At 40.1% G+C, this 27,258-nt stretch overlaps 1 protein-coding gene across 2 annotated transcripts in view; it reads right to left on the bottom strand.

The window, feature by feature from the left end:
- LOC133541635 (retinoic acid-induced protein 1) overlaps positions 1 to 27,258 on the bottom strand; it is a 349,449-nt gene that overhangs the window by 311,490 nt on the left and 10,701 nt on the right. Inside the window, exon 1 of one of the 2 annotated variants that reach the window (XM_061885151.1) lies at positions 24,748 to 24,880. The exons of the other annotated variant lie outside the window; for it this stretch is intronic. The gene's annotated coding sequence lies outside the window, so the exon portion shown is untranslated. Of the gene's footprint in view, positions 1 to 24,747; positions 24,881 to 27,258 lie in introns of those variants that run through there. 2 annotated transcript variants of the gene reach the window in all.

The raw sequence follows: 27,258 nt of genomic DNA, 5'->3' as shown, positions 1-27,258 counted from the left end.
TGCTGAATTTCGGGAGTCTCCCGGAAAATCCGGGAGGGTTGGCAAGTATGATTAGGAGTCTTTGTTTGTTTACTTACTACTAAAAGACAAGTTGTCTAGTATGTTCACTATTTTATTTAAGGCCTAAATTACTATAATAAACATATGTTTAATGTAACCTAAGGTTTTTGGTTAGAATAAAGCCAATAATGCAATATTTTGATACTTTTGTTGCAGACAAACTGCTTTACGGTAGACGAAAAAGTGACTGCTGTTGTTGTGTGTTGTTACCGCGCTGGGAGGACGTTAATGAAACTGCCTAACAATAAACCCACATAAGAAACCAAGAACTCGCCCTCGATTATTCTACAGTTATAACGTCTTTGGGCAGACATGATGTTTGTATTGTGGGAAAGCGGACGTGAAAACAGGCTGTCTTCACTCAGGTCCGCATGGAACTGGAAGGGGCGTGGCCTCCATCTCCGCCTCAATTTCGGGAGATTTGTGGGAGAAAATGTGTCCGGGGCGGGGGGTTTTCGGGAGAGGCGCTGAATTTCGGGAGTCTCCCGGAAAATCCGGGAGGGTTGGCAAGTATGATTAGGAGTCTTTGTTTGTTTACTTACTACTAAAAGACAAGTTGTCTAGTATGTTCACTATTTTATTTAAGGCCTAAATTACTATAATAAACATATGTTTAATGTAACCTAAGGTTTTTGGTAAGAATAAAGCCAATAATGCCATATTTCGATAGCATCACAAAATCTTCGTTCATTTTCATTTATTACATATATTATTGTATTTATTTTATACATACATATATATATATATATATATATATATATATAAATAAAATATATACTTAAATTTCTGTGTTCATTTATTTACACATATACACACACATAACACTCATCTACTCATTGTTGAGTTAAGGGTTGAATTGTCCATCCTTGTTCTATTCTCTGTCACTATGTTAGTAGATGGCAGTATTGTCCTGTTTAAGAGTGTCACAACATTGCTGTTTACGGCAGGCAAACTGCTTTACGGTAGACGAAAACGTGACTGCTGTTGTTGTGTGTTGTTACCGCGCTGGGAGGACGTTAATGAAACTGCCTAACAATAAACCCACATAAGAAACCAAAAACTTGCCCTTGAATAAAGCCAATAATGCAATATTTCGATACTTTTGTTGCACTTTGCAGCATAGACTCAAGCACTTGGCTAATACACAAATAAAAACATAAGCATACAAAATGAGGACTCGGGACGAAGTACAGTTTTGTATTATTTCTGATACAAAGCTGTTTTTTTTTTGTGTTTTTTTTTACAAATTTTGACCTGGTCCGCCATGCCCACATGTCACCAGGCGGTACCTTTGCCCCGCCACGCCGCCCTCTTGTTTAAGGCCGTCAGTTAGCCGGCGTGCCCGCGGGGGCCACAAGTTGGCATCTGGTGGGCGCCCACTTTGACATCACACGGCGGCCATTCACTGCGCTGCCTGCCGCCGTTGCCATGGCAGCTAATTCACAGGCGGCGAGCTTACTTTGCGTCCTTTGCACGGAGGCAGTCAAGCAACACGCACACACACACACACACACACACACACACGCACACGCACACGCACACACGCACACACACGCACACACACACACACACACACACTAGTATTTCGTACCTTCGAGAGAGCGCCGAAAAAATGCCTACCTCTTTCTAGATACATAAAGATGTGTATTTACGACATAATATATATATATATATATATATATATATATATATATATATATATATATATATATATACTATGCAAATATACAAAAAGCTTGTTCTGAAAAAGGACTTGGAATTTTTCAAAAAATTCCTGACTTTGGAGCAATGTTCATGGACATGGGGAGAGGGAAGTCTGGGTTTCCCTGCTTAGGCTGTTGCCCCCGCGACCCGACCTCGGATAAGCGGAAGATGATGGATGGACGGATGGATAGATTCAATGGTTTTCCATATTCCTCACTTTGGAGCAATGTTCACGGACTCTCGTATTTGGCTCTCTATTAGATGCAATGGTTTTCAGAATTCCTCACTTTGGAGCAATGTTCATGGACTGTAGTATTTGACTCTCTATTGTATGCAATGGTTTTCCGTATTCCTGACTTTGGAGCAATGTTCACGGACTCTCATATTTGGCTCTTTATTAGATGCAATGGTTTTCCGTATTTCTGACTTTGGAGCAATGTTCACGGACTCAAGTATTTGGCTCTCAATTAGATGCAATATTTTTCCGTATTCCTCACTTTGGAGCAATGTTCATGGACTCTAGTATTTGGCTCTCTATTAGACGCAATATTTTTCCGTATTCCTGACTTTGGAGCAATGTTCACGGGCTCTAGTATTTGGCTCTCTATTAGATGCAATGGTTTTCCGTATTCCTGACTTTGGAGCAATGTTCACGGACTCTAGTACTTGGCTCTCTTTTAGACGCAATAGTTTTCTGTATTCCTGACTTTGGAGCAATGTTCACGGACTCTAGTATTTGGCTCTCTATTAGATGCACGTATTCCTGACTTTGGAGCAATGTTCATGGACTCTAGTATTTGGCTCTCTATTAGACTCAATATTTTTCCGTATTCCTGACTTTGGAGCAATGTTCATGGACTTTAGTATTTGGCTCTCCATTAGATGCAACAGTTTTCCGTATTCCTGACTTTGGAGCAATGTTCACGGGCTCTAGTATTTGGCTCTCTATTAGATGCAATGGTTTTCCGTATTCCTGACTTTGGAGCAATGTTCACGGACTCTAGTACTTGGCTCTCTTTTAGACGCAATAGTTTTCTGTATTCCTGACTTTGGAGCAATGTTCACGGACTCTAGTATTTGGCTCTCTATTAGATGCACGTATTCCTGACTTTGGAGCAATGTTCACTGACTCTAGTATTTGGCTCTCTATTAGACGCAATATTTTTCCGTATTCCTGACTTTGGAGCAATGTTCACGGACTCTAGTATTTGGCTCTTTATTAGATGCGATGCTTTTCCATATTCCTGACTTTGGAGCAATGTTCACAGACTATTATTTGGCTCTCTAGTAGATGCAATGGTTTTTCGTATTCCTGACTTTGGAGCAATGTTCACGGACTCTAGTATTTGGCTCTGTATTAGATGCAATGGTTTTCCGTATTCCTGACTTTGGAGCAATGTTCACGGACTCTAGTATTTGGCTCTCTATTAGATGCAATGGTTTTCCGTATTCCTGACTTTGGAGCAATGTTCACGGACTCTAGTATTTGGCTCTGTATTAGATGCAATGGTTTTCCGTATTCCTGACATTGGAGCAATGTTCACGGACTCTAGTAGTTGGCTCTCTATTAGATGCAATGGTTTTCCGTATTCCTGACTTTGGAGCAATGTTCACGGACTCTAGTATTTGGCTCTCTATTCGATGCAATGGTTTTCCGTATTCCTGACTTTGGAGCAATGTTCACGGACTTTAGTGTTTGGCTCTCTATTAGAAGCAATGTTTTTCCTTATTCCTGACTTTGGAGCAATGTTCACGGACTCTAGTATTTGGCTCTGTATTAGATGCAATGGTTTTCCGTATTCCTGACATTGGAGCAATGTTCACGGACTCTAGTAGTTGGCTCTCTATTAGATGCAATGGTTTTCCGTATTCCTGACTTTGGAGCAATGTTCACGGACTCTAGTATTTGGCTCTCTATTCGATGCAATGGTTTTCCGTATTCCTGACTTTGGAGCAATGTTCACGGACTTTAGTGTTTGGCTCTCTATTAGAAGCAATGTTTTTCCTTATTCCTGACTTTGGAGCAATGTTCACGGACTCTAGTATTTGGCTCTCTATTAGATGCAATGGTTTTCCGTATTCCTGACAGTGGAGCAATGTTCACGGACTCTAGTAGTTGGCTCTCTATTAGATGCAATGGTTTTCCGTATTCCTGACTTTGGAGCAATACTCACGGACCCTAGTATTTGGCTCTCTATTAGATGCAATGGTTTTCCGTATTCCTGACTTTGGAGCAATGTTCAGGGACTTTAGTGTTTGGCTCTCTATTAGAAGCAATGTTTTTCCTTATTCCTGACTTTGGAGCAATGTTCATGGACACTAGTATTTGGCTCTCTATATAAATGCAATGGTTTTCCATATTTCTCACTTTGGAGTAATGTTCACGGACTTTAGTATTTGGCTCTCTATTAGACGCAATATTTTTCCGTATTCCTGACTTTGGAGCAATGTTCATGGACTTTAGTATTTGGCTCTCCATTAGATGCAATAGTTTTCCGTATTACGACATAATATATATATATATATATATATATATATATATATATATATATATATATATATACTATGCAAATATACAAAAAGCTTGTTCATGGACACTAGTATTTGGCTCTCTATATAAATGCAATGGTTTTCCATATTTCTCACTTTGGAGTAATGTTCACGGACTCTCATATTTGGCTCTTTATTAGATGCAATGGTTTTCCGTATTCCTGACTTTGGAGCAATGTTCACGGACTCTAGTATTTGGCTCTCTATTAGATGCAATGGTTTTCTGTATTCCTGACTTTGGAGCAATGTTCAGGGACTTTAGTGTTTGGCTCTCTATTAGAAGCAATGTTTTTCCTTATTCCTGACTTTGGAGCAATGTTCATGGACACTAGTATTTGGCTCTCTATTAGATGCAATGGTTTTCCAAAATTCTCACTTTGGAGCAATGTTCACGGACACTAGTATTTGGCTCTCTATTAAATGCAATGGTTTTCCATATTCCTCACTTTGGAGCAATGTTCACGGACTCTAGTATTTGGCTCTCTATTAGATGCAATAGTTTTCCGTATTCCTAAAATTTGGAGCAATGTTCACAGACTAGTATTTGGCTCTCTATTAGATGCAATGGTTTCCCGTTGTTCACTTGTTCACCGGTCCTTGTTCATATGGACGGTACTCTTCTTTGTTGATGTCTCAAGAAGGGTAGAAATACAAGAACACACACACACGCACACACACACACACACACACACGCGCAAGCAACCTAGCAACAGCGGCGCTGAATATGGGATGCCGCTAATGTGCACGGCGGGGAGTCAAGAGGAAACAGGGTTGGCGACAGACAACAAAATTGCCTTCATCACCAACCAAAGTTCGATCGCCACGCCGACCCCGCCTGAATCATTCACGCTCGTCATGCAAGTAATTAGCAGCAGCCGACGCCACGGTAACCATCCGGACCTTTCCCAAAGATTCCAATGCAAAAGACGGGTATAAAGGACACGTGTGGTCACGTCTCTCTAACACAGCCTGTCTGTCTCTCAGTGATGTAACCATGTTCACTACTTCCTCTCCTGTCTGCCTCCTCTGGTGGTCTCCTAACGTTTCCTTCGGCGTTACATAACTCCAGCAGCCGTCTCCAGACAGCCATTGAAAGGTAAGCTTAGAGATGTGTCCTGGCCACTCCACAGAGGACAGAATTGTCGGGAAAAAAACAAAATCAAAACAGAAGCAGGCTTCACTACACATCATAAAACAATAGTTTTCATGAAACAACAACACCACTTTGAAGCCACCTCTGAATAAAACCCCAAAACCAGAGAAGTTGGCAAGTTTATTATCTGTTTATCTATTTCTGTTTGTCATTATAAATGTATTATTTATGTATAGTTTACTTAATTGATGTATTCGTATATACTACTTATTTATACTTGTTATTGTTAGGGACCGAATGTCCCTTTGGGACAGAGGACCCTATTGTATTTCTAAGGTTTTATTATTATTCTTTATTATTCCGCCGCCTCTTTGAGCTGTAATTTGACCCCCTTAAAATGCTTCAAAACTCACCAAATTTGACACACACACCAGGACTGGCAAAAATTGCCATTTAATTTAAAAAAAATAAAATAAAATAAAAAACTCAAAATTGCGCTCTAGCGCCCCCTAGGAAGAAAACACAGACAAAACTGCTTGTAACTTCTGTTAAGAATGTCGTAGAGACATGAAACAAAAACCTCTATGTAGGTCTGACTTAGACTTCGATTTCATACACCAACATTCTTCAGCAAAAATCAACAGGAAGTTGGCAAAAACCCCTTCAAAACAAAAGTTTCCTAAAAAAATGTCCTTTTTACCTCTTTGAGCTGTAATTTGACCCCCTTAAAATGCTTCAAAACTCACCACATTTTACACACACACCAGGACTGGCAAAAATTGCCATTTAATAAAAAAAAGAAAAAAAAAAAAAGAAAAAACTCAAAATTGCGCTATAGCGCCCCCTAGGAAAAAACACAGACAAAACTGCTTGTAACTTCTGTTAAGAATATCGTAGAGACATGAAACAAAAACATCTATGTAGGTCTGACGTAGACTTAGATTTCATACACTGACTTTCTTCAGCAAAAATCAACAAGAAGTTGTCAAAAACCCCTTCAAAACAAAAGTTTCCTAAAAAAATGTCCTTTTTACCTCTTTGAGCTGTAATTTGACCCCCTTAAAATGCTTCAAAACTCACCAAACTGGACACACATATCAGGACTGGCGAAAATTGCGATCGAATAAAAAAACCAAACCCCAAAACTCAAAATTGCGCTCTAGCGCCCCCTAGGAAGAAAACACAGACAAAACTGCTTGTAACTTCCATTAAGAATATCGTAGAGACATGAAACAAAAACCTCTATATAGGTCTGACTTAGACCTAGATTTCATACACTGACTTCCTCCAGCAAAAATCAACAGAAAGTTGGCAAAAACCCCTTCAAAACAAAAGTTTCCTAAAAAAATGTCCTTTTTCCCTCTTTGAGCTGTAATTTGACCCCCTTAAAATGCTTCAAAACTCACCAAACTGAACACACACATCAGGACTGGTGAAAATTGCGATTTAATAAAAAATAAAAAAAACTCAAAACTGCGCTTTAGCGCCCCTTGGGAATAAAACACAGACAAAACTGCTCTTGGGAAGAAAGACGAAACTGCTTGTAACTTCCGGTAAGAATGTCTTAGAGACATAAAACAAAAAATGGACAGTTCATTGGAAGTTTGATTATAATTCGGTATGTCGGTATATATATATATATATATATATATATAAAAATCAAACAGACCAATCTTCAGCGGTGCGCTTTATAGTCTGGTGCGACTTATATATAAAAAAAGATGCAAAATGTACCTTTTATTGGCAGTGCGCCTTATATATGGAGAAGGATCAAAAATAGATAATTCGCCGGCAGTGTGTTTTATAATCTGGTGCGCCTTATATATGAAAAATATTAAAAATAGAACATTCACTGGCAGTGCGCCTTATATTCCGGTGCACCTTATATATGAAACAAGATTGAAAATAGACCATTCATTGGCGGTGTGCCTTATGTATTTAAAAAGATTGAAAATTGACCTTTTATTGGCAGTGCGCCTTATATTCCGGTGCACCTTATATATCAAAAAAGATTGAAAATAGACCATTCAACCACAGTGCACCTTATATATAAGAAAAGATCAAAAATAGACCGTTCATCGGTGGTGCGCTCTATATATAAAAAAAAGAAGGAAAATTAACCTTTATTGGCAGTGCGCCTCATATTCCGGTGCACCTTATATGTGGAAAAATATTGAAAATATATCATTCATTGGCGGTGCGCCTTATGTATAAAGAAAGATGGAAAATGAACTTTTATTGGCAGTGCGCCTTATATTCTGGTGCACCTTATATAGGAAAAAAGATTGAAAATAGACCATTCATCTGCAGTGCACCTTATATATAAAAAAAGATCAAAAATAGACCGTTCATCGGTGCTGCGCCCTATATATAAAAAAGGATAGAAAATTAACCTTTATTGGCACTGCGCCTCATATTCCGGTGCACCTTATATGTGGAAAAATATTGAAAATATATCATTCATTGGCGGTGCGCCTTATGTATAAAGAAAGATGGAAAATGAACTTTTATTGGCAGTGCGCCTTATATTCTGGTGCACCTTATATAGGAAAAAAGATTGAAAATAGACCATTCATCTGCAGTGCACCTTATATATAAAAAAAGATCAAAAATAGACCGTTCATCGGTGCTGCGCCCTATATATAAAAAAGGATAGAAAATTAACCTTTATTGGCACTGCGCCTTATATTCCGGTGCACCTTATATATGAAAAAAGATACAAATAGACCATTCATCTGCAGCGCACCTTAAATACGAAAAAAATATCAAAAATAGACCGTTCATCGTTGGTGCACCCTGTATATGAAAAAAGATTGAAAATTGACCTTTTACTGGCAGTGCACCTTATATTCTGGTGCACCTTATATATGAAAAAAGATTGAAAATAGACCATTCATTGGCGGTGCGCCTTATGTATGAAAAAATATTGAAAATTGACCTTTTATTGGCAGTGAGCCTTATATTCCGGTGCACCTTATATATGAAAAAAGATTGAAAATAGACCATTCATCTGCAGTGCACCTTATATATAAAAAAAGTTCAAAAATAGACCGTTCATCGGTGTTGCGCCCTATATATAAAAAAAGATAGAAAATTAACCTTTATTGGCAGTGCGCCTTATATTCCGGCGCACCTTATATATGAAAAAAGATTGAAAATAGACCATTCATTGGCGGTGCGCCTTACGTATGAAAAAGGATGGAAAATTGACGTTTTACTGGTAGTGCGCCTTATATTCTGGTGCACCTTATATATGAAAAAAGATTGAAAATAGACCGTTCATCGGTGTTGCGCCCTATATATAAAAAAGGATAGAAAATTAACCTCTATTGGCACTGCGCCTTATATTCCGGTGCACCTTATATATGAAAAAAGATACAAATAGACCATTCATCTGCAGCGCACCTTATATACGAAAAAAAAGATCAAAAATAGACCGTTCATCGTTGGTGCGCCCTGTATATGAAAAAAGATTGAAAATTGACCTTTTACTGGCAGTGCACCTTATATTCTGGTGCACCTTATATATGAAAAAAGATTGAAAATAGACCATTCATTGGCGGTGCGCCTTATGTATGAAAAAAGATTGAAAATTGACCTTTTGTTGGCAGTAGGCCTTATATTCTGGTGCACCTTATATATGAAAAAAGATATAAATAGACCATTAATGCGCGGTGCGCCTTATATTCCGGTGCACCTTATATATGAAAAAAGATTGAAAATAGACCATTCATCTGCAGTGCACCTTATATACATAAAAAAAGATCAAAAATAGACCGTTCATCTGTGTTGCGCCCTATATATAAAAAAAGATAGAAAATTAACCTTTATTGGCAGTGCACCTTATATTCCGGTGCACCTTATATATGAAAAAAGATTGAAAATAGACCATTCATTGGCGGTGCGCCTTACGTGTGAAAAAGGATTGAAAATTGACGTTTTACTGGTAGTGCGCCTTATACTCTGGTGCACCTTATATATGAAAAAAGATTGAAAATAGACCGTTCATCTGTGTTGCTTCCTATACATAAAAAAAGATGGAAAATTAACCTTTATTGGCAGTGCGCCTTATATTCCGGCGCACCTTATATATGAAAAAAGATTTAAAATAGACCATTCATCTGCAGTGCACCTTATATACGAAAAAAATATCAAAAATAGACCGTTCATCAATGGTGCGCCCTGTATATGAAAAATGATTGAAAATTGACCTTTTACTGGCAGTGCACCTTATATTCTGGTGCACCTTATATATGAAAAAAAGATTGAAAATAGACCATTCATTGGCGGTGTGCCTTATGTATGAAAAAAGATTGAAAATTGACCTTTTATTGGCAGTGCGCCTTATATTCCGGTGCACCTTATATATGAAAAAAGATTGAAAATAGACCATTCATCTGCAGTGCACCTTATATATAAAAAAAGATCAAAAATAGACCGTTCATCTGTGTTGCGCCCTATATATAAAAAAAGATAGAAAATTAACCTTTATTGGCAGTGCACCTTATATTCCGGTGCACCTTATATATGAAAAAAGATTGAAAATAGACCATTCATTGGCGGTGCGCCTTATGTATGAAAAAAAGATTGAAAATTGACCTTTTGTTGGCAGTGGGCCTTATATTCCGGTGCACCTTATACATGAAAAAAGATTGAAAATAGACCATTCAACCACAGTGCACCTTATATATAAAAAAAGATCAAAAATAGACCGTTCATCTGTGTTGCTTCCTATACATAAAAAAAGATGGAAAATTAACCTTTATTGGCAGTGCGCCTTATATTCCGGCGCACCTTATATATGAAAAAAGATTGAAAATAGACCATTCATTGGCGGTGCGCCTTACGTATGAAAAAGGATTGAAAATTGACGTTTTACTGGTAGTGCGCCTTATATTCTGGTGCACCTTATATATAAAAAAAGATTGAAAATAGACCATTCATTGGCGGTGCGCCTTATGTATGAAAAAAGATTGAAAATTGACCTTTTGTTGGCAGTGGGCCTTATATTCCGGTGCACCTTATATATGAAAAAAGATATAAATAGACCATTAATGCGCGGTGCGCCTTATATTCCGGTGCACCTTATACATGAAAAAAGATTGAAAATAGACCATTCATCTGCAGTGCACCTTATATATAAAAAAAGATCAAAAATAGACCGTTCATCTGTGTTGCGCCCTATATATAAAAAAGGATAGAAAATTAACCTTTATTGGCACTACGCCTTATATTCCGGTGCACCCTATATATGAAAAAAGATACAAATAGACCATTCATCTGCAGCGCACCTTAAATACGAAAAAAAGATCAAAAATAGACCGTTCATCGATGGTGCACCCTGTATATGAAAAAAGATTGAAAATTGACCTTTTACTGGCAGTGCACCTTATATTCTGGTGCACCTTATATATGAAAAAAGATTGAAAATAGACCATTCATTGACGGTGTGCCTTATGTATGAAAAAAGATTGAAAATTGACCTTTTGTTGGCAGTGGGCCTTATATTCTGGTGCACCTTATATATGAAAAAATATATAAATAGACCATTAATGCGCCTTATAATCCGGTGCACCTTATATATGGTCCTGAAATAACAGTACTTCCACTGTCAGTCAACTCGGGACGAGCGTCCGTCCTCCAAATAAAAGTATCATGGAGCGTGTGGAGCGGCCCTGCATCATTTACTGCTCTATGTTTGGCAGCGCCTCCGGTCATGTTTGAAAAATTAATTGTAAGTCGCTATAGTCCGACACAGAAGCCGCGGTCCAAAAACACTCACGCCAAGTCACCGCCAAAAGCGCGGCGGCCGCCTCTCCCCTTCCCCCGCCAAGGTGGATCTCTCATCCTCCTCTTGTTCATTAAGCCCTAACGAGGCCATTTTGATCAAAAACTCTTCATTAAGCAGCGAGACGGCCACTAAACACTCCGGGACGCCTGTTTTTCCGTCAATTAGCGCCGCCATTACAAAGGCTCGCGCAATTCCCCGCACGCTTTGCCAAAGAAGAATGTGAGCTTCAACTTGAACGCGAGGCCTACCTGGGAAGGAGCGAGGCGCCATTACGGCAGACGCCTTAATTTGCCGGGGCCACTTTGCGACATCCTTCCATCCAGCACTAAGCACCCACCCCCAGTCAAGCAAGTAGCGAGCAGCATACTGATGAGCTTCACCTCCTCCCTCCCCATCCATCTCCTCCCCTCCTCATTTCCTTCCCCCGCCAGGCGGCTCTGATGCGCCTCGCTCTGATGAAGGGGCGACGCCGCCGCCGCCGCCGCGCCGCAGACAAACACACAACAAGCGCGGCCGCCTGGCTCGTCTAATTAAAGACGCGCACCTACAAGTTCTGCATCAAGGGAACGACAACTTACTAGGAAGTCAGTAAGAAGGCTATTTTTTTAAACTGTTTGGACAAAAGTATTGGGCCACACCTCCTAATCAATTAATTAGTTCACCTTAAATCTTGATTTCATCAAATTTTGCCAGATTGTGTATGGAGTTTGAATTTATTTCCAACACGCGTGCATGCATACAAGATGACACATCACACATGCATGGACACACAAAATGATACATCACACATGTATGCACACAACATGAAACATCACACATGCATGCACACAACACGACACATCACACAAGCATGTATACAACATGATACATCACACATGCATGCACACACAACATGACACATCACACATGTATGCACACAACATGAAACATCACACATGTATGCACACAACATGAAACATCACACATGCATGCACACACAACATGACACATCACACATATATGCACACAACACAACACATCACACATGCATGTATACAACATGATAAATCACACATGCATGTATACAACATGATACATCACACATGCATGTATACAACATGATACATCACACATGCATGTATACAACATGATACATTACACATGCATGCATAAAACATGACACATGCAGGTATATAACATGATACATCACACTTGCATGCATAAAACATGACATATGCATGTATAAAACATGATACATCACATGCATTCATACAACATGACCCATGCATGTATACAACATGATACATCACATGCATTCATACAACATGACACATGCATGTATACAACATGATACATCACACATGCATGCATAAAACATGACATATGCAGGTATACAACATGATACATCACACTTGCATGCATACAACATGACCCATGCATGTATACAACATGATACATCACACTTGCATGCATACAACATGGCATCACACATGCATGCACACAACATGACACATGTATGCACACAACATGACACATCACACAACAAGAAACATCACACATGCATGCACACAACATGATACATCACACATGCACACATACAACATGATACATCACACATGCATGCATACAACATGATACATCACACTTGCATGCATACAACATGGCATCACACATGCATGCACACAACATGACACATGTATGCACACAACATGACACATCACACAACAAGAAACATCACACATGCATGCACACAACATGATACATCACACATGCATGTATACAACATGATACATCAAATGCATGCACACAACATTAGACATGCATGCACACAACATGACACATCACACATGCATGCATACAATATTAAACATCACACATGCATGCACACAACAGACACATGCATGCATACAATATTAAACATCACACATGCATGCACACAACATGACATCACACATGCATGCACACAACATGACATCACACATGCATGCACACAACAGACACATGCATGCATACAACATGACACATGAAAGTATTCAACATGATACATCACACATGCATGCATACAACATGACACATAACACATGCATGCATACAACATTAAACATCACACATGCATGCATACAACATGACACATGCATGCACAAAATATAACACAATAATGCATACAACATGATACATCACACATGCATGCACACAACATGACACATGCATGCCTACAACACGATACATCACACATGCATGCACACAACAGACATGCATGCATACAACATGACACATGCACGCACAAAATATAACACATGCATGCATACAACATGATACATCACACATGCATGCACACAACATGACACATGCATGCACACAACATGACACATGCATGCACACAACATGACACATCACACAACATGAAACATCACACATGCATGCATACAACATGATACATCACACATGCATGCACACAACACGATACATCACACATGCATGCATACAACATGACACATCACACATGCATGCATACAACATGATACATCACACATGCATGCATACAACATGATACATCACACATGCATGCACACAACACGATACATCACACATGCATGCATACAACATGATACATCACACATGCATGCACACAACATGACACATGCATGCATACAACATGATACATCACTCATGCATGCACACAACACGATACATCACGCATGCATGCAGACCACATAACACATCATACATGCATGCATACAACATATTACATCACAATCAGTCCATTTTAGATGAGCTCGTGCCCAGCGAAGCCAGCAGCATTTCTGGGTGTTGTTGATAAATGGCTTTCCATAGTAGAGTTTTAACTTGCACTTACAGAAGTAGCAAACAACTGACGTTACTGACAGTGGTTTTCTGAAGTGTTCCTGAGCCCATGTGGTGATATCCTTTACACACTTTATGATGCAGTACCGCCTAAGGGATCGACGGTCCGGTATATCATCGCTTACGTGCAGTGATTTCTCCATATTCTCTGAACCGTAGATGGTAAAATCCCCAAATTCCTTGCAACAGCTTGCTGAGAAATTCTTAAACTGTTGGACAATTTGTTCAGGCATTTATTGACAAAGTGGTGACCTTGTTTGTGAATGACTGAGTATTTCACGGAAGCTGCTTTTATACCTAATCATGGCACCCACCTGTTCCCCGTGAGCCTGTGCACCTGTGGGATGTTCCAAAATAAGTGTTTGATGAGCAGTCCTCAACTTTCTCCGGTCTTTTTTGCCACTTGTGACAGCTTTTTTGACACATGTTCCAGGCGTCAAAGTCCGAATGAGCTAATATTTGCAAAAAATGACAACATTTCACAGTTTGAACATGACATATCTTGTCTTTGCAGTCTATTCAATTGAATATAAGTTGAAAAGGATTTGCAAATCATTGTATTCTGGTTTTATTTACCATTTACACAATGTGACAACTTCACTGGTTTTGGTGTTTGTATGTTAAAAGGCCCATAGATATTTGGGATGACCTAAAAAGTTCAGGTATTCAGTTCAGGTGGCTCGTGACCCCATTGTCTTAATGAAATTAAACAATGGATGTCCGCTGATTTTTTGCAACTTAACGCCAAAAACACGGAAATGCTGATTATCGGTCCTGCTAGACACCGACCTCTATTTAATAATACAACTTTAACATTTGACAACCAAATAATAAAACAAGGTGACTCGGTAAAAAATCTGGGTATTATCTTCGACCCAACTCTCTCCTTTGACTCACACATTAAAAGCGTTACTAAAACGGCCTTCTTTCATCTCCGTAATATCGCTAAAATTCGCTCCATTTTGTCCACTAAAGACGCCGAGATCATTATCCATGCGTTTGTTACGTCTCGTCTCGATTACTGTAACGTATTATTTTCGGGTCTCCTCATGTCTAGCATTAAAAGATTACAGTTGGTACAAAATGCGGCTGCTAGACTTTTGACAAGAACAAGAAAGTTTGATCATATTACGCCTGTACTGTATATACCTTTATATACATATATACATACATATATACCTGTACTATATATACCTTTATATACATATATACATACATATATACCTATACTGTATATACCTTTATATACATATATACATACATATATACCTATACTGTATATACCTTTATATACATATATACATACATATATACCTATACTGTATATACCTTTATATACATATATACATACATACCTATACTGTATATACCTTTATATACATATATACATACATACCTATACTGTATATACCTTTATATACATATATACATACATATATACCTGTACTGGCTCACCTGCACTGGCTTCCTGTGCTTTTAAGATGTGACTTTAAGGTTTTACTACTTACGTATAAAATACTACACGGTCTAGCTCCATCCTATCTTGCCGATTGTATTGTACCGTATGTCCCGGCAAGAAATCTGCGTTCAAAAGACTCCGGCTTATTAGTGATTCCTAGAGCCCAAAAAAAGTCTGCGGGCTATAGAGCGTTTTCCGTTCGGGCTCCAGTACTCTGGAATGCCCTCCCGGTAACAGTTCGAGATGCTACCTCAGTAGAAGCATTTAAGTCTCACCTTAAAACTCATCTGTATACTCTAGCCTTTAAATAGACCTCCTTTTTAGACCAGTTGATCTGCCGCTTCTTTTCTTTTTTCTCCTATGTTCCCCCATGGATGAAGTACTGGCTGTCCAGAGTCGAGACCCAGGATGGACCGCTCGCCTGTGTATCGGTTGGGGACATCTCTACGCTGCTGATCCGCCTCCGCTTGGGATGGTTTCCTGTGGACGGGACTCTCGCTGCTGTCTTGGATCCGCTTTGAACTGAACTCTCGCGGCTGTGTTGGAGCCACTATGGATTGAACTTTCACAGTATCATGTTAGACCCGCTCGACATCCATTGCTTTCGGTCCCCTAGAGGGGGGGGGGGGGTTGCCCACATCTGAGGTCCTCTCCAAGGTTTCTCATAGTCAGCATTGTCACTGGCGTCCCACTGGATGTGAATTCTCCCTGCCCACTGGGTGTGAGTTTTCCTTGCCCTTTTGTGGGTTCTTCCGAGGATGTTGTAGTCGTAATGATTTGTGCAGTCCTTTGAGACATTTGTGATTTGGGGCTATATAAATAAACATTGATTGATTGATAAATCACAAAAAATGTGCACCAAACAAAGTTCCCTATTAATTGTGTCCATCCTGCATCCTATGTGTCACAGGTGCACTGTTCACCTTCTTTATTAGCAACTTTGCTGTGTTTTTTTTTTTTTTTAATGACAATTCTGCGGTCCACTCGCTCTGCTCCTGTCCACCGTTCCTCTCTTTAATGAGGGACAAACATTCTCCCCGCGTCCTTGCACGCCTAATAACCCCCCACCGTAAAAAACCACGAGCCTCTGGGGCAATTATGCGGGCACTTGGGGGGGGGGGGGGGGGGGGGGTCCTTTTAAAAAACGCACGCCGGCGCCGTCACGGACAAATTGGGACGCCGTCTAACTTTTAATTGAGAGATTTAGGGCTAATCGCAAAGAGTGGAGAGAAAAGATGGATGATTTGGGGTCTTGGGTAATTAGTTAGCGCATCTCCCTTTCCTTGACAGAAGAGGTGAGGGAAGTTAACCTAAGCCAGCAAATACCAATTTCAGGTGCCCTTTACCGGCCGTTGACGGAACAACCTGCCTAATGAGCCGCTGCTAAACAAACCCTTGTGAATATGGCCTTATAGGGGCCTACTTTTGGGTCCTTACTATGTAAGACGCCACCAATTGACGATTGGAATACCGGCAATAATGTTACTCTGGTTACTTGTCGACATTGAAATGTGTTATAGTAACGTGAACACAGTCTGACGGGCTTTGTTAGAGATTTAAACTGCATGCATATGTTCCTTTTGGAATGTATGATTGACTGTATTTATGTTATTCACATGTGAATAATGCTGTATAATCAACTGTATTTATATTATTCACATGTGAATAATGCTGTATAGACTATGTTTTTCACATGTGAATAATGCTGTATAATCGACTGTATTTATGTTATTCACATGTGAATAATGCTGTATAATGAACTGTATATATATTATTCACATGTGAATAATGCTGTATAATTGACTGTATTTATGTTATTTACATGTGAATAATGCTGTATAATCGACTGTATTTATGTTATTCACATGTGAATAATGCTGTATAATGAACTGTATATATATTATTCACATGTGAATAATGCTGTATAATTGACTGTATTTATGTTATTTACATGTGAATAATGCTGTATAATCGACTGTATTTATGTTATTCACATGTGAATAATGCTGTATAATCGACTGTACTTATATTATTCACATGTGAATAATGCTGTATAGACTATGTTATTCACATGTGAATAATGCTGTATAATCGACTGTATTTATGTTATTCACATGTGAATAATGCTGTATAATTGACTGTATTTATGTTATTCACATGTGAATAATGCTGTATAGACTATGTTTTTCACATGTGAATAATGCTGTATAATCGACTGTATTTATGTTATTCACATGTGAATAATGCTGTATAATCGACTGTACTTGTATTATTCACATGTGAATAATGCTGTATAGACTATGTTTTTCACATGTGAATAATGCTGTATAATCGACTGTATTTATGTTATTCACATGTGAATAATGCTGTATAATCAACTGTATTTATATTATTCACATGTGAATAATGCTGTATAGACTATGTTTTTCACATGTGAATAATGCTGTATAATCAACTGTATTTATATTATTCACATGTGAATAATGCTGTATAATCGACTGCATTTATATTATTCACATGTGAATAATCCTGTATAGACTACTTATGTTTTTGACATGTGAATAATGCTGTATAATCGACTGTATTTATATTATTCACATGTGAATAATGCTGTATAATCGACTAAATTTATATTATTCACATGTGAATAATGCTGTATAATCAACTGTACTTGTATTATTCACATGTGAATAATGCTGTATAGACTATTTATGTTTTTCACATGTGAATAATGCAGTATAATCAACTGTATTTATATTATTCACATGTGAATAATGCTGTATAATCAACTGTATTTATATTATTCACATGTGAATAATGCGGTATAATCGACTGCATTTATATTATTTACATGTGAATAATGCTGTATAATAGACTGTATTTATGTTATCCACGTGAATGCTGTATAATAGACTGTATTTATGATATTCACATGTGAAAAATGCTGTATAATAGACTACATTTATATTATTTGCAGGTGTATAATGCTTTATAAGATACTGTATACTATTCACATGTGAATAATGCTGTATAATAGATTGTATGTATATTATTCACATGTGAGTAACGCTGTATAATAGACAGTATTTATATTATTTACATGTGAATAATGCTGTATAATACACTGTATTTATGAGTCACATGTGAATAATGCTGTATAATAGACTGTATTTATGTTATTCACATGTGAATAATAATGTATAATAGACAATATCATTTTATTCACATATGAATAATGCTGTATAATAGACTGGATTTATCTTATTGACATGTGAATGACAGTATTTATGATATTAACATGTGAATAATGCTGTATAATAGATTGTATGTATATTATTCACATGTGAGTAACGCTGTATAATAGACTGTATATGTATTATTTACATATGAATAATACTGTATAATACTGTATTTATGAGTCACATGTGAATAATGCTGTATAATAGACTGTATTTATATTATTCACATGTGAATAACGCTGTATAATAGACTGTATTAAATTATTCACATGTTAAACATACTTAAGTGTTAATTGTTTATTGTGAGCGAACTGTGGTGCTGAATTTCTCCCAGGGATCAATAAAGTACTTTCTATTTTATTCTATTCTATTCTATTCCAACAACAGTAATCGGTTCCAATGCTGAGTATGTTCAACTAGCACACCGTCTCTCCGTCCTCTCAACGAGACCCACACAACAATCACCAAACTCTCTCAGGAGTTGCGTTCGAGGACATCGGAACTACGAACATCCACACAAAGTACTGTGAAGTGTACATCGTGTCCAAGAGAAAAGTTAAGGAATCATTTGTTTACTAATTCAATTCCTTTTTTTTTTAAAAATCAGCTTATGACTGTGAGAAATTACAAAACCAGTGGATTTCACCATCTACGGTCCATAATATCATCAAAAGTTCCACAGAAACTGGAGAAATCACTGCACGTAAGCAATGATATTGAGGACCTTCGATCCCTCAGGCGGTACTGCATCCGAAAAACAACATCAGTGTGTAAAGGATATCACCACATGGGCTCAGGAACACCACTGTCAGTAACTACGGTTGGTCGCTACATCTGTAAGTGCAAATTAAAACTCTACTATGCAAAGCCAAAGCCCTTTATCAACAACACAAAGAAACGCCAACGGCTTCGCTGGGCCCGAGCTCATTGAAGACGGACTTATGCGAAGTGAAAAAGTGTTTCGTGGTCTGACGAGTCCACATTGTTTTTAGAAACTATGCGCGTTGTGTCCTCCGGACCAAAGAGGAAAATAACCATCCGGATTGTTGTAGGCGCAAAGCTCAAAAGCCAGCATCTGTGATGGTATGGGGGTGTTTTAGTGCCCAAGGCATGGGTAACTTACACATAAGGCACCAATAATGCTGAAAGGTTTTGGCGCAACATACGTTATCATGGACGCCCCTGCTTATTTATTGTATTCCGTTTTCATTAACGAATTACACAACATGACAACTTCACTGGTTTTGGGTTTTGTACTTAATAAAATAGAGGATCTTCTGCCACTCTATGGATGTCCCCATAATGTGACTAAATAAACAGTCTTTGGTCCACTTGGCAAAATCCTCATGATGTATAAAAGGGGAGAAGGAGGAGAGATCGCGGGAGGAGTTGGAGAGCCTGCAGCGGTGGATGAGGAGCGAAAGAGAGAAAGAGCAAGACGCAGACGACGACGGGTAGGCTGAAGAGCGAGGCGGAGGAGCGCCGACGGCGAAAAAGACTTCTTATTTAAAAAAATAAAAAGAGTCAAACTTGCTCAAGCGAGATGTCCTTCCTGAGTGGTCCATGGAACCCGAGCGACAGGGAAAGTCGCTCACAACTTACCAGGGTGCTACGGATTTATCCCACAAGAATGCCCCGCAACATGATTGAACAAAGACTTTGGTGGACACACACACACACACACACACACACACACACACACACACACACACACACTCTTCAGCAAAAAAAAAAAATCTTGACTTTGGAACAATGTTCACAGATTCTAGTATTTGGCTCTCTATTAGATGCAATGGTTTTCCTTGTTGGGACCATGATTTCGGTCCTTACTTGTTCAACACACACACACACACACACACACACACACACACACGCACACACACACACACACACACACACACACACACACAGGTTATAGGTTTACCCCTTCCAACTCAAAAGTGCATGATGCAACACCATGAAAAGAAGCTGATTATCATGGAATTTCTGAGGTGAGGGAAAGCAGGTTTAAGTGTATGTGCGTGTGTGTGTGCGTGTGTGTGTGTGTGTGTGTGTGTGCGTGCACAAAAGAGAAGAGTTGAGTCAGCAGGTTTAACTATCTAGCATCACAACTTCCGCAGCAGAAATGTAATTTACGCTGTAAAGATAATCTCGCTGTAATTTATTATTGTATAAAAGAGGCCCACATTTTTTTTTCTTTTATACAAGATGTGTGTGTGCCTCTCATCTCTCATTCATATATTCTTCTCTCCTCAGCATACTTCTCACTCTTACCCTTTTCACATTTCCACTGCCTTTGAAGACAGACACACACACACACACACACACACACACACACACACACACACACACACACACACACACACGCGCGCGCGCGCGCACGCACGCAGACACCTCTGCAGCCGCTGTCATTACCGCTCAACACACTATATGGACACGCACACACACACACACAAGTGTGCATGCTGCTGTTTGTTCCATTTCCAGCACACACACATACACACACACACACATACACACACACACTCTCTTGTATTTGTTACCTTCTTGAGACCTACGAAAAACCTCTTTAAGACCACCCTTTCTAGATATATAAATATTTTTATTTACAACATTAATATATACATACTATGCAAATATAATATTTTATTTTTGTTCGTAAAAAAAAAAAAAAAACTCAATAGTTTAAGCACACACAAACAAGTTACAAAGAACACACAAGACTTGCAACAGAGTCAACCACCTTAAATTGTGTTATATTTCACCACCAAATGAGACATTCTATCAGATCCAATGTTTTTCCATATTGGGACCATGATTTTGGTCCTAACTTGTTCACCAGGTCCTCATATGGACGGTTCCTTTCCTTGTTGGTGTCAGGCTTTCCCCTGACAGTTTGTCTTTTTTAGTTTTTTTCCTCTGCATTTGTCTCTTTCTTCTGTGTTTAGTATCTCCTGTCTTTAGTTCTTGTCCAGTGCTCTTAATTTGTCAGCTTCCTGTCTTGTTCCCTGAGTGCTGTGTTCCTCCTCATATGCGGCTGATTGGCACCTGGCCACACCTGTTGCCAATCAGCCTGCTCCTATCTGTACCTGCTTTGTCTTGTGTCAGTTGCTGAAACATTGTATTGTCATTCGGACTTGTCGTTGCCATATGTTGCTCTTGTCGTGTCTGTGATTCTTTTCAGCTATTACCTGTCGTGCTAAATTTTGTCCTGGTCGTCGTAGCGGTAAGCTGTTCTTGTTAGCCATTAGTTATTTCAGTTTTTCTGTTTGCTATCCTCTAGCTTCCATGCCCAAGTTCTTTTTTGTTTTGTAGCTTCCAGTGCTAGCTCCCTTAGTTTGTTATTCCGCCCACGGGCGTGCTTTTTGTTTGTTCTTGTTCTATTATTTATATTAAATAATGTCTTCATATTCCATGCCTGCCTCCGTCTCTGCATCTTGGGGTTCGACACCAAATAATTCTGACAGTTGGTGTCTCAAGAAGTGTAGAAATACAAGAACACACACACGTCTATACATATATTGTATTTTTTGAATTAATTGTGACCTTATTACATAGGTTGGCCAGAGGTGGAGCACTTTTAAAACCGACACAGTTTTCAGGGAGACAGAACAGGACCGCTGACAGGTCAGCCAACTTCCGGCGCCCCACAAAAAGGTGGAAAACAGGTAAAAATTGATGGCGAGTAAAAATATATTCAGTCCAAGGCTGGACTCCCCCGGCGGAGGGAGTCCAGACTGAGACCAGGAAAAAAACAACAAAAAATTTGATAGCTTTAGCACACACAAACAACTCACAAAGAACACACAAGACTTGCAACAGGGTCAACCACCTTAATTTTGTTATATTTCACCACCAAATTAGATACTCTATCAGGTCCGATATTTTTCCGTATTGGGACCATGAGTTTGGTCCTAATTTGTTCACCGGTCCTCATTTGGACGGTACTTTTCCTTGTTGGTGTCTCAAGAAGTGTAGAAATACAAGAACACACACACACACGTCCATACATATATTGTATTTTTTAAATTAATTGTGGCCTAATTACATTGGTTGGCCTGAAGTGGAGCACTTTTAAAACCGACACACAGTTTTCAGGGAGACAGAACAGGACCGCTGACAGGTCAGCCAACTTCTGGTGCCCCTCAAAAACGTAGAAAACAGGTAAAAATTGATGGTGAGTAAAAATATATTCAGTACAAGGCTGGACTCCCCGGCGGAGGGAGTCCAGACTGAGACCAGGAAAAAACAACAAAAAATGTGATAGCTTTAGCACACACAAACAACTTACAAAGAACACACAAGACTTGCAACAGAGTCAACCACCTTAATTTTGTTATATTTCACCACCGAATGAGACACTCTATCAGGTCTGATATTTTTCCATATTGGGACCATGATTTTGGTCCTAACTTGTTCACCGGTCCTCATATGGACGGTACTTTTGCTTGTTGGTGTCTCAAGAAGGGCAGAAATACAAGAACACACACACACTATATATATATATATATATATATATATATATATATATATATATATATATATATATATATATATATACACATACACACACACACATTTTTTTATTATTATTATTTTTTCTTCTTTTTTAATTAATTGTGGCCAACAGGGGCGCATTTCAATTTCTTACATGCTCTCGTTATTGCATAGGTTGGCCAGAGGGGGAGCACTTTTAAAACTGACACATAGATTTCAGCTCAGTCCCACTCAAGAGCAGACAAATATTATACGGGGACAGAACAGGACCGCTGACAAGTTAGCCAACTTCCGGTGCCCCTCTAAAGGTGGAAAACAGGTAAAAATTGATTGTGAGTAAAAATATATTCAGTCCAAAGCTGGACTCCCCGCCGGAGGGAGTCCAGACTGAGACCAGGAAAAAACAACAAAAAATGAGATAGCTTTAGCACACACAAACAACTTACAAAGAACACACACGACTTGCAACAGAGTCAACCACCTTCATTTTGTTATATTTCACCACCGAATGAGACACACTATCAGGTCCGATATTTTTCCATATCGGGACCGTGATTTTGTCCACCAGGTCCTCATATGGACGGTACCTTTCCTTGTTGGTGTCTCAAGAAGTGTAGAAATACAAGAACACACACACACACGTCTATATATATATTGTATTTTTTAAATTAATTGTGGCCTTATTACATAGGTTGGCCAGAGGTGGAGCACTTTTAAAACCGACAGTTTTCAGGGAGAAGGAACAGGACCGCTAACAGGTCAACCAACTTCCGGCGCCCCTCAAAAAGGTGGAAAACAGGTAAAAATTGATGGTGAGTAAAAATATATTCAGTACAAGGCTGGACTCCCCGGCGGAGGGAGTCCAGACAGACCAGGAAAAAACAACAAAAAACTGAATAGCTTTAGCACACACAAACAACTTACAAAGAACACACACGACTTGCAACAGAGTCAACCACCCTCATTTGGTTATATTTCACCACCGAATGAGACACTCAATCAGGTCCGATATTTTTCTATATCGGGACGGTGATTTTGTCCACCAGGTCCTCATATGGACGGTACCTTTCCTTGTTGGTGTCTCAAGAAGGGCCAAAATACAAGAACACACACACACACACACACCCCTCCCTCCATGGCTGTCCTGGGGGGTGTGAAGGGGGTGAAGGGGGGGGGGGGTTTGCAGAGCATCAGTTCAAGTCAGCGGTGACACTGCAGTCTTCCTTTTTTTTTTTTTGCACGGCGCCACACAAACACACGCAATATTGTCCCCTACGAAAACCCGCAGCAAACAGGAGATTGTCTCCACTGGAAAACATCCTCACCCCCCTCGGATGCATAGCGAGCGCGCGTGTGTGTGTGTGTGTGTGCGCCCTTATGCAACAGACAGAGTAAACAGCGTGCTATGACACAGAGTTCTATTTTCGTGCTCATCCCGGGCCCAAAAACTTGCAAGTCCTGCAGTGTTGTGTGCAGGATCAGCCTCTTGCAAGAAGAAGAAGAAGGTTACCTGATGAGCGGTGAGCCGTGCCCTCCTGCCTGCGTCCTTCCCTCCCCGTCCTCCCGCGTGGATGGCGAGGCTGTGGCGAGCCGAGCCGGAGCGTCAAGCGGCGGAAGCTCGATGGCTTCAAGCCTGCGAATGCTGGAAATGGCAGCGATGCTCCCTGACAGCAGCAGACTGCCTCCCTCACTCCCTCTCTCTCTCTCTCTCTCTCTCCTGCTCTGTAGCTCGCCCCCACCCACCTCTGCAAGTCTCCTGCCATGTTGAGCGCGCGCAGGACGAGGAATGAGGGGCGGCGGCGGGGGCGTGGGGAGAGTGATGGGGGCTCGGGGGGGGGATAAGAAAGCAATTAGAAGACAGCTCCGCTTCCTTCCAGTCGGGGAATGCATAATGGAATTAGCTTAGCGGGGGGGTTATGGACGTGGGGGGGTTAGGGATGGTGGAGGTGAGGGGGGCGGACGACATGCTGGAAACCTTGGAACGCTGTCGGACGGTCTCCTTGCACTTATAATAGGTGTGTGTGTGTGTGTGGGGGGGGGGGCAAGAAAAAGGGTGGTTGGGGGGCTAGGAGGAGGGGGGTTTTATGATGAGATTGGCGAGAGAGAGAGAGAGAGAGAGAGCGAGAGAGATGACAGGCGGGAGGAGCTGTGTGACCAAGCACCTGCACCTACAGCGCACCCCCCTAAATCAGGGGTGTCCAAACTTTTTCCACTGAGAGGCCGCCCACGGAAAAATGAAAAGGCCCACTGAAACCCCCCACGCAGTCTGATAGTTTATCAATCAATCAATCAATCAATGTTTATTTATGCAGCCCTAAGTCACAAATGTCTCAAAGGACTGTACGAACCATTACGACTACGACATCCTCGGAAGAACCCACAAAAGGGCAAGGAAAACTCACACCCAGTGGGCAGGGAGAATTCACATCCAGTGGGACGCCAGTGACAATGCTGACTATGAGAAACCTTGGAGAGGACCTCAGATGTGGGCAACCGCCCCCCATCTAGGGGACCGAAAGCAATGGATGTCGAGCGGGTCTAACATGATACTGTGAAAGTTCAATCCATAGTGGCTCCAACACAGCCGCCAGAGTTCAGTTCAAAGCGGATCCAAGACAGCAGCGAGAGTCCCGTCCACAGGAAACCATCTCAAGCGGAGGCGGATCAGCAGCGTAGAGATGTCCCCAACCGATACACAGGCGAGCGGTCCATCCTGGGTCCCGACTCTGGAAAGCCAGTACTTCATCCATGGTCAACGGACCGGGGGCGCATAAGAGAAAAAAGAAAAGAAGCGGCAGATCAACTAGTCTAAAAAGGAGGTCTATTTAAAGGCTATAGTATACGAATGAGTTTTAAGGTGAGACTTAAATGCTTCTACTGAGGTAGCATCTCGAACTGTTACCGGGAGGGCATTCCAGAGTACTGGAGCCCGAACGGAAAACGCTCTATAGCCCGCAGATTTTTTTTGGGCTCTAGGAATCACTAATAAGCCGGAGTCCTTTGAACGCAGATTTCTTGCCGGGACATATGGTACAATACAATCGGCAAGATAGGATGGAGCTAGACCGTGTAGTCCAGGGGTGCCCACACTTTTTCTGCAGGCGAGCTACTTTTCAATTGACCAACTCGAGGGGATCTACCTCATTTATATATATCATTTATATTTATTTATTTATGAAAGAGACATTTTTGTAAACAAGTTAGATGTGTTTAATGATAATACAAGCATGTGTAACACATATAGATGTCTTTCTTTCACAAAGACAAGAATATAAGTTGGTGTATTACCTGATTCTGATGACTTGCATTGATTGGAATCAGACAGTAATGATGATAACGCCCACATTTTCAAATGGAGGAGAAAAAAAAGTTGTCCTTTCTGTACAATACCACATGAAAGTGGTTGGTTTTTGGCATCTAATTCATCCAGCTTCCATACACTTTACAAGAAAAACATTGGCGGCAAATTCCGTAGCTTGCTTGATTGACATTCACGGCACCCGAGGGTCTTGTGAGATGACGCTGGCTGCTGCCAGTTCATTATTATGAAAAAATGACAGAGTTGTGCACGCCAGTTTTCCGAGACTCTGTATTTAGTTAGCGCAGGCAGCATGAAGCAGGGCTTTTATTGTGAAGATAGGAAATGTGCAGTCGGCCTTTAGAGTTTTGATGGAAGGTACGGCGCGAGAGTCTGTTGAAATAAAAAGTGTTTCTGGCCTTCCTCTCGGTCATATTTTCATAATAATGATCTTGCAGCAGCCAGCGTCATCTCACAAGACCCTCCGGTACCGTGAATGTCATTTAAGTGACGTCTTGGTGAAGATTGATGATCACTCATTTTTAGCTCTATTTTTTTTAAAAGCCTGGCTGGAGATGGACTGACACACCCCCCGCGGTCGACTGGTAGCTCGCCATCGACGTAATGGGCACCCCTGCTCTAGAGTATACAGATGAGTTTTAAGGTGAGACTTAAATGCTTCTACTGAGGTAGCATCTCGAACTGTTACCGGGAGGGCATTCC

This window comes from Nerophis ophidion, linkage group LG23 (genome assembly GCF_033978795.1).
Source record: "Nerophis ophidion isolate RoL-2023_Sa linkage group LG23, RoL_Noph_v1.0, whole genome shotgun sequence".
NCBI classification, from domain to species: Eukaryota; Metazoa; Chordata; class Actinopteri; order Syngnathiformes; family Syngnathidae; genus Nerophis; species Nerophis ophidion.
Note: the sequence above shows the minus strand (reverse complement) of the source record. Positions and strands in the feature narration are given on the sequence as shown.